The sequence below is a fragment of the Gavialis gangeticus genome, unplaced genomic scaffold (assembly GCF_001723915.1).
Source record: "Gavialis gangeticus isolate Ggan-Ray unplaced genomic scaffold, GavGan_comp1, whole genome shotgun sequence".
NCBI lineage: Eukaryota > Metazoa > Chordata > Crocodylia > Gavialidae > Gavialis > Gavialis gangeticus.
Window position 1 is genome coordinate 65975915 of NW_017728992.1, and position 9934 is coordinate 65985848.

General features: G+C 42.0%; 1 protein-coding gene across 4 annotated transcripts in view; it reads right to left on the reverse strand.

Moving 5' to 3' along the window:
• The window catches only part of KIAA0319 (KIAA0319 ortholog), a 97314-nt gene that overhangs the window by 78347 nt on the left and 9033 nt on the right, over positions 1 to 9934 (reverse strand). Inside the window, exon 1 of one of the 4 annotated variants that reach the window (XM_019523732.1) lies at positions 9465 to 9608. The exons of the other annotated variants lie outside the window; for them this stretch is intronic. The gene's annotated coding sequence lies outside the window, so the exon portion shown is untranslated. Of the gene's footprint in view, positions 1 to 9464; positions 9609 to 9934 lie in introns of those variants that run through there. 4 annotated transcript variants of the gene reach the window in all.

Here is a 9934-nt window from a genome sequence, read left to right on the forward strand (position 1 = left end):
TCCCCCCCCCCCCCCCCCCCATCCAGCTCCCCAGGGTGTCAAAGATGGAAGGACTATGGCAGTTGCCATAACAGGACAAACTGAAAAGGCCAGGATTCATCAGTTTGGAAAGAGCAAGGCTGAGGCAGGGCATGACATAAATCTATAAGATCATTAAAGGTGTGGACCAAGTGAACAGGGATCTGTTCACCAAGTCCCAGAATACTAGAATTAGGGGGCATCCACTAAAATTAATAGGTGTCAGGTTTAAAACTAACAAGAGAAAGTACTTTTTATAATGTAATGTGTCGTTAACTTGTGGAATTCATTGCCAAAGGAGGAGGCAGAGGCAGATAGCATAGTCAGGTTAAAATATGTATTGGATAAATTCATGGATGAGAGATGTATTAATAGCTACTCAACAGAGTGGCTGGAAATGTTTCCTCTGGCATCTCTGAACAAATAATGGTGGAAAACGTGATTGGACAGGGAGTGAAGGTATTAAAGAGGGAATAGATAACTCTAGAGATATCCAGTTCAATGCTTTCCCTCTATAGCATCTACTTCTCCCACTGTTAGCTACTGTGCGAGATGGACCAAGGGTCTGATCCAGTATGGCACAACTTACATTCTTAAGATTTTATTCTGATTTTGAAATGTTAGTAATTGGTGGGCAGAGATAGTCTTATGATTTGCACATAGACAAAAGTTGAATGAGGACCTGACAGAGCAGGTAAATGTCCCCAAATAGCAGTCTTACAGCCACAGCTATGCTTTTGTACTAGAATTCGGGGCCTGTTTGTTTTTTCATTTGACAGTTCCACTGCAAGCTCTATATAAGGGAGCATGAACTGAATCACCTTTCCTGTAGAAGATAAAAACAACAGCTTGAACTTCTCCAGGTTATCTGCACTTGTATTTTCACACTTCTTGTTCACATCAAGTGTATTATTATTATTCCCATTCATCTCCAAAATTATACGACTCAGAGAGACACCTAATACTATAAATCATTATTTTAAAACATGGCACACAATCCAGCAGCTCCAGGAGTTCATAATCAAAGCACAGGCTGAGGAGTCAGGAGGCTGGCTTATCTGCCCCATTATTTAGAGCAGTCCATTTAGCTGAAGCATAACTTTTGGGCACTTGTTAAAAATGGAACTAGCTTCTTGTAAGGATGTGACACCAGTGAGCATACAGTAACAAGTCAAGAATAGTTCCTCAAAAATGTGTACATAATGGGCAAGATTTTCAAAGTTTCTAATCATTTAGGGCACTTGATACTTTCTAAGACTCAAGCACCTTAAGAGTTCCTCAAATTGGGCACTCCAGGATTTATAACCCAAAAATATCACTGCTTTACTTTCACACTGGCCTTTTCATCATCAGATCTCAAAATGCTTCCCCACAGAAGTGAATATCTTCAACCTCATGTGGACAGTGAGGAACAGAAAGGTGACACGATTTACCCAAGGTCACTCAACAAGGCAGAGACAAGTTGGGAGGGCCCAGGCCAGAACTCCATCCAGGAGGTAACACTGCCTCCCTTATCACTAGGGAACTTTGAAATCTTGACCAATGACATTTTACTGGGAAAGGTCTCTCAGGTTCAGGGTGAAATTTCTGGCTGAGAGAGAACACCTTCCTCCCAAATAACTAAAATCTGGTGAGTGGGGTATTTGTCTGGGATGCGAGAGGCTCAGTTCAAGTCCCTGCTTGGCCCAAGTTTGAGCCTGGATATCAGACATCCAGGTGATTGCCTCAGCTCCTGGATTGTAGATTCAGTCATTCCCTCTCCTTGGCCCAACAGATATTTAATTAATCCTTCAAAGGGGGAAGGTTTAGTAAGACATACAAAGACAGAGCAGGATCTTGAATCTGGGTCTAAGCAACCACCTAACCACAAGGTGAGGAAGAAAGGGAAGAAATTAACACATTCTTAAATCTCACAGAAGCTCATGGATGAGAAAGCCATTTCTGCCCTAAATTGGATACACTCATCTGATCAGACAATAGGATTTTTACCATTGGCCTCAGGGGAATTAGTGGGCGACTGCAAAAACCCTAACAGTAAACTGGGCAGAACTGGATGAAAGGAACAGGAAGTTTCAGCCTAATGCTGCAGACATAAAATTAAGGACTGTTTTGGGGGGTATACTTGGTATACATCTGCAACCCCACAAATAATAGTAACTAAATGTTTACCTGAATTGTAGAAAATAATCTGAGAAAAGGTACTCACATAGTCACCTATAAATATTTGTGCCTGTAGTGATCCCACCGCTGATGACAGACATAAAATTAAGGCCTGTTTTGGGGGTATACTTGGTAGCCGTGTTGGTCTGAGACGAGACAACATACAAAAACTCAAACTCTTGGTTCCAAAATGATACCTTGTATTAGACCAACTGGGAAATTGCAAGAAAACTGTCCTTTTCTGCAAGCTTTCGGGATCAAAGTCCCTTCGTCAGGCTCTGGAAAAAGTGTAGACGGTACAAGATAGTAAAAAGTCCTCATAAGTAGGAAATAAATTCCATCTTCAGCTCCCTCTGTGCAAAAATCAAAGGCTGCCTCAGACCAACATGGCTACAAAGTACACCCCTGAAAGATGGAAGATGCCTGAATTTTAGCTGATTTTGGATTTTAAACTTCATTGCAGAACAAGAAGAAAGATTTTTTATCTCCCGGCCTGCCATCTAACACCTCCAGGGAAGGAATTCTACCTGATCTACACATCAAAGAGCTACTCAGCACAGCTCACAAAGACACTCTCGTAGACCCAGAGGGACAGCCTTCCATCTTCAGCTCCCTCTGTGCAAAAATGAAATTTATTTCCTACCTATGGGGACTTTTTACTATCTTATACCATCTACACTTTTCCCAGAGCCTGACAAAGGAACTTTGATCCCGAAAGTTTGCAGAAAAGGACCATTTTCTTGCATTTTCCCAGTTGGTCTAATAAAAGGTATTGTTTTGGAACCAAGAGTTCTAGTTTTTTTGTGTCAGGCGTGTTTTTGAAAATTTTTGTCTGAAGAAATTAAAGTGCCAGGCTACTCTTTTGCAAAAATGTCAGACAACCTCGCAACTACATACATATTTCCTCAGAATATCTTATCATACATACTGAATTTATTCTTAAGGATTTACAGCCCTACGAAATCACCATGTGAGCTTCCTAGGTCATGCAGTAGCAGTCTATTCTCCCTGACCACCATTGCCTCTTCTTACACAGCTGTGCTATGGACCTCACTATTTTTCACATCCAGAGTCAGTGGTGTTAGATATACACTAGTATTTTGCATTGAATTTTGGGCATCTGTGGAAAACGGAAAAGGCCATACATGTGCAAAATAGATTTTATAATCGTCTTTCAGCATAAGTGTATTGAAGCCATTTTAATGAGTCTAGAAGCCAAAAAAAAGCAGCCTCCTATGCTGAGAAATGTAATTCCAGTTTTCAAGCTAGAGTACATTTTTGCATCCAAGTTATAAGCCTCTGAAGAACAGGATTTATAATAAATGCTGACAAAGGCTTAATTAATTCTAGTGGCCTTTGCAGGAACCTATTTTCAAAACCCCCAAAAAACAAAACAAAACAAAACAAAACAAAACAAAATTCCTCAAACCAAACACCCAGATTAACCAGAAATTTATCAAAATCTGAAATGTCACTGCATCACCATCTATGGCAATGGCATTCACCTCTGTATAGAATGAAAACAATTCATTCTCTCTTTCTCTGCACACTATTTTCCTTTCACGTAGAGCCTCCCCCCTTCCTTTCCTTGAAATCCTGAAAAAGACAAAGATACCTCAGAGACCTCCAAGCATCTATTAACTCACAGACAATTCTGATTGCAGATTAAACATTTTTAAGGAGACAAATAAAGGGAAAATGCTAAACAAAAGCACATACTCCACACAGGGATGAAACCAACAGCATTCTAATTAGATTTACAAGGAATCGGCAGAAAAGCTTTTACTGCAATTAGAGCAGCAGTCTGCACTGATGTTTACAATTCTGTTGTAGTGCCCAGAATTAGCAGAGGCTCTCTGATTGGTTCAGTGGTCTTGATCACTCACTCTGAAGACTATATTCATTTCACAGGTTGCTAGGATCCTTGTCTGGTGCTGATCAACAAGCAGTACACTATTATTTACTAAAACCTTCCTTTTACCTCCACATTAACCAAGAACTGCAGCTTTCAAAGTGGGGAGGGGTTCAGTTAATGTAAAATTATATCGTCTAGTCTTAATTAACAGATGAAGAATCTGCTGCTTCCCTAGGGGGTGCTATTCCATTGTTTACTCACTGTTAAAAAATTCTGCCTATTTCTGAAAAACGTCAACACCAAGTCCTCTGATAAAAGTCAATTGGACTTGGATGTTTAACCCCCTCCCCACCTTAGGGTCTTTGGAATTTCCCTGCTGACATCCCAGCTTGCATTGAATGGGGAAGATGGGAGAGGGAGCCTCTTCTTCCCCACAACATCTGCACAACAGCAGGGAACAATTTCTTTAATATGCTCCAGAGAGCACTGGAGGGAAGCAGGTTCATCTGCTGTACCCAGCAGCACTCCAGAGCCCCAAGGCTCTGGAACATAAGAGCTGTGCCATCCAGGAGGTGCTGCCATGCCCCCAGCACAAGTAAGGAAAGCATACACACTCTGTTTCTTTCTAAAGGAGCTACAGTATATAGAGCCTATCCCTTTCCTGCCTCAGCAAGTACTTCCTTTATTCCCAAGGCTAGATATCCTCCAGGATGCAGCAGATTGGCTCCTAGAATATATACATAGGTATTCTCTTTATCATCCACATTCACAGGCAGAGCCAAAACGGCAGTACCTAGCCACCTGCTTAACAAACGCTGCACATAACTTAAACCCAGTCCAGAAGAGCTGACTATGCCATCATCCCACATTTGGGCCCATTTTCCAAGACTCAACACCAGTACAATGCCTCCAGTAAAAGGAAAACATATGGACTGAGGTTCTGTATGCACAGTGGAATACCCACCCCAGCACTGGTTGCTACTGCATTATTGCTACATCCACAGAACCAAAACCATTCGTCAGACTTCAGAATGATTTTTAAAGCATGAGCTTGAAAACAAAATCCATGGAGGGGGTTGTTAGCTTTGTCTTCTGAGTTTTTAAAGTGTGCTCGGTTCACATTTTCAAACATTCCTGCACAATCACAAGGCAAGGGCTTGATTTTTTTTTAATGGAAGATGACATTTCTCGGGCATTTGCTTGATTCTATCACCAGGTGCTTCAGGAAAAAAATCCAACTTTGTAAGACTCGCAAAAGCTGGTGACATTTAAAAATTTCCTACACACGAGGTAGGTTCAAGGAGGCTAAGAATGCAAAGCCAAGCCCTCAAAAGTGAGACGTGCCAGAATCTTCATTCATCTCCCTTGTGAACATGCACCAGGATGCAGTCTTTAATGATGTGATCTTATGCTACTGCTTACAGGACCCCTGCCTCAATGCACAGAATAAACAGTACTCATTTATAATATAATATTTATAACTTTGTGCAACTACTCAATATTTTGCTTTAATCTTTATTCCTGTGTGTGGCATTGTGTCTTGTTTCCTGGATGCTACTCAAAGCCTGCTCTCAAGAGGGAATAATTGGATTTCTTCATGGTCTTCATACGACTGTCCTCATGATTGTATCCAAGGGCTTACAAATGTTAAATGAACATATCCTCACAAAAAACCTAGAAGAAGGTGGCATAAAAGTGCACAGAAATTAAGGTCAAAACTACTCACTAATTTTAGGTATTCAGTTTAAAATATGTGGAAGCTGAATATTGCTTACATATAATAGCCTTGTATTGTTTTTTATCTGGTAAAAGCAGAGATTCCATTAACTCGGGTTACATCTGTGAGTGCTCATTAATTCTGCAAATCAGACTTCAGGTCTCAAGTCAGATGCCTAGAAATAAAGCGCACACAATTATGGCCTACCTGTGAAAAGTTTAAATGATTTGCCCAGCCTCACAGAGGAACTCTATGGCAAAGGCAGGACAATATCCAAACCTCCAGGGCAGCCTTGACCACAAGATGTTCCTTTCTTTCTCTTCAGTCCCATGCCTTGTTTGCTACACAACTTGCAACTCCTGCAACAAGTGTCAATGTGTTCTAGGCAACAACAGACTCCTTCACTACACAAACTTGATTTACCCCAAAAGCAGGTCCAGCCATATGTTGAGTGAGACATAAGAACATAAAAGCTACTATTTATTGGGTCAGACCATGGGTCCATCTTGCCCAGTATCCTGTATCACATGGTGGGATAGAGTAGACACTGAAAGGGGGCCTGACCTGGGTATAACCAGAGTATAATCAGGAATTTTTCCACTGTTCCTCTCTCACTTGCAGCCTCCAGCATTTACGCTCTAGGAAGTTGTGATTCAGAGGCTGTATCCTTAACTCCCATGCTCAATAACTACTGATGTCCCTTTCCTTCAAGAATCTGTCCAATCCCTTTTTGAATCTGGCTAAACTGTCTGCTTCCACAGCATCTGGTCACACTGAGTTCCACACCTAAATTACACACTGCATGAAAAAGACCTTACTTTTGTTAGTGTTTAACTTACTAACTAGTTTTTTTGTGATCCTTAAGTCTTGTATTGTGAGAGATTATAAATAATAAATGCTTATTGACTTTCCCTACACCATTTAATATTTTGTAAACCCTTATCATGCCCCCCTCAAGTATCTTTTTTCTAAATGAATAGGCCTAGCTTATTTAATCTCTGCTCATGTGGAAGATCCTTCATACCACTAAACATCCTTATTGCCTTTCTCTGAACCTTTTCTAGTTCCTCCCTCTGTATCCTGTTTGAGGTACAGAGACCAGAACTGGGCACAATATTAAATATGTGGACACACCATGGTTTTATAAAAGGGCATAATGATACTTTCAGTTTTGTTTACAATTCCTTTCTTAATAACCTTAACATCTTGTCTGCCTTTTTGATGGCTGCTGAGCACTGAGCTGATGTTTTTAGCTAACTGTCTACAATGACTCCCAGATCTTTTCCCTGTGTGGTAATGGCTAACATAGAGACCATTATAGCGTAGGTACAGTTTAGTTTATTTGTACCCATGTGCATCACTTTACACGTACCTACATTAAACTCATCTGCCACTTTGTTACCCATTCACTCAGTAGTGCCAGATTCTTCTGTAGCTCCTCACAGTTCGCCCTTGGTCTTTGAATAATTTTGAATAATTACCACTTTAAATAATTTTGTCACCTCACAATTCACCTCCCTTTCCATATAATTTATGAATATTTTAAACAGCACTGGTCCCAACCCAGATCCCTGGGGAACCCTGCTGTTTACTTCTGTCCATCCTAAAAACTGACCATTTATACTCACCCTTTGCTTTCTATCTTTAAGTCAATTTATAATCCACAAGAGGGCATTCTCTGTAATCCCATGACTACCTAACTTCATTAAGAGTCTCTGATGGGGAACCTTATCAAAGATCTTTTTGGAAGTCCAGAAGTCAACTGGACTTGCCCTGATCCACCTACTTATTGACACATTCGAAGAACTGCAGTAGGTTGGCAAGGCATGATTTCCCTTTGACAAAGCCATGTTGATTCCTCCCCAGCAAGTCATGTTCATCCATGTGCTGAACAATTTTTATTATTGTTTCTACCAGTTTTCCAGAAAAAGAAGTTAGGCTTGTCAGCCTCTAGTTCTCTGTATCCCCTCTAGAGCTTTTAAATAAGGATGGGGTCATGTGATCATGTCAAGAAACAATGTACTACAATGCCAACACACAATAAGAGTGAATTAAAGTGTCAGTGGCAATTTTATATTCTGGTGTTTCTAAACAGTTGAGTGCTTGACTTTACAACGTGTGTGTGTGTGTACACAAATGTGAAATTTAATCTGAAAAATAATAAGAAATCCCATCAGTCAACATCATATTGACACCCACACCAGTAGGGTTGGAACGTTTTTGATCCACTGCATGGATGTGACATGAACTGATAAAATGACTAATAGCAATAGTAAGTTTCCAACTTCCACATGAAACAGTAGTAGAGAGAGAAGAGACCCCCCACTTTGCCAAAGGGTTTCACAGGTCTTTGCTGACACAAGAAAAGGACTCTTGAGTTCCATTCCAGGCTCTGGAGAGGAGTGCGCTTCAGTGACCAGTCACAGGCTAACCATTTTCTTCCAAGCTTGCTCACTTCCATCCCAGTCCTCTTTTTCCCCCACCCCTGGCTCTTTGTCCCAGCCCCATTCTCACCTACTCAGGCCAGTTTTTCATCCCACTCCTATGCTCTTTGCCTAGACTGTCCTAACCTGCTCCTCAGGTCATCCTAAATTTAGTCTGCCCCCATCAATTTGCTTCTTACCTTCTTGCCCAGCCAATCTCCCTTTACTCCTCCTGGCTTATCTGAACTGTTCTCCTCGATCATACCAGTGCTAAAACTTCTGAATGGGGTGCACCGATAAAGACTTTTTTGGCCAATAGTGATGGCCAGTTATTAATGAGCCCTATTGGCCAGTACCGATCGGATTGCTGATATGCAGCCCGGCAGCTTGAAGAGCAGCGTCCAGCTGGTAAATCTGTTGGGGGGGGAGGGGGAAGGACAGGGGGAGGAAAGAGGCCTTGGGAGGGTGGTTTCCATTTCTGATCCACCCCTGAGGAAGGCATGGGGGCCACATGACCTTCGGAACTGCATGCAGGGCAAGGGCAAGCTGCTGCTGTGGGCTGGGGCTGTGCCCAGCCCGTGCACAGCCCTGACCCAGCCCTGCAGCCAGGAAGAGCTTGGCACTGCCCCCAGCCCCAGCCTGCAGCAGCACCTGCCCTCACCCTACGCACAAGTCAGGGGGCCCCATGTTCCCCATGCTTCCCCCATCTGTGCCCCCTGGACAAGCTGCTCCATCCCATGCTCTGCTCCGCCCTGGCTGGGCAGCACTTGCCCTGCTCCAGCCCCACTCCCTCCTGCACAATGGGAGCCTAGATCTGCCCCCCCGCGCACACCCCTTCCCTCCCCCTGCCCTTTCCCCACAACAGACTTACCAGCCAGACGCTGCTCTCCAAGTTGGTCACATGCATGCTGACACTGCACGAATGCACACAACATCTATTGGCTACATTATCAGCCACATCAGCCAAAAAAAGCTGATTGCCAATGGTGTCCATTTTCCTTTTATTGGTGCCAATACAATATGGACCAATGTATCAGTGTACTTCTACTTCTGAAAGGAAAGGCCACTGTGGTTTTTCTCTTAAACAACAAAACAATACACTTTCTCTAGCTCTGTTCTCAGAAACAGCTGAAGCATTTTGCTTAACATTTTCCTAAGAGCCCTTCTGCCTGAGGCAGATGTTCATGATAGGAAATTTCAGAACAAAGAATTAATTTTTGATAAATTACAAGCAACTGGAAATGAGATCTTATAATCATGTAGGACAAAATAGGTAGTACTATCAGCCTACCTATAAAAATGTGATGGACCTCCTGTGTACTAGTTTAATGCCAAGTACAACATCCATCCAGCAGAGGGCTTCAGAATCCCTCCAGTTCGTGGAAGGAAAAAATCAGCAAAGTCATATCGTTCTCTCCAGAGATGTGGACACTGCAAATAACCAGCAGTTGCAGATCAGAGGTGATAATTTTTCAGTGAGGTTTCCAGCTCCTTTATCAATTAGCTGCTGCAAGGCTGAGAGGAAAAACCCCTAAATAGCTATAAAAATCTGAGCCTCAGATACTATGGTAATAAAAACAAATAAATACCTTGTGTTTAAATACTCTGCCCCTCTCCTTGCCTTTTCCCTGTTTTAAACACTTTATTGTTCAGCAATTCATGCCAAATGAAACACAAGCTCAATTTCCCTGTATTGTGGTGGGATTGTGGTGTTTTGCATTCACTTCAATAATTCTATCAACTATTTTCAGTTATAACTAA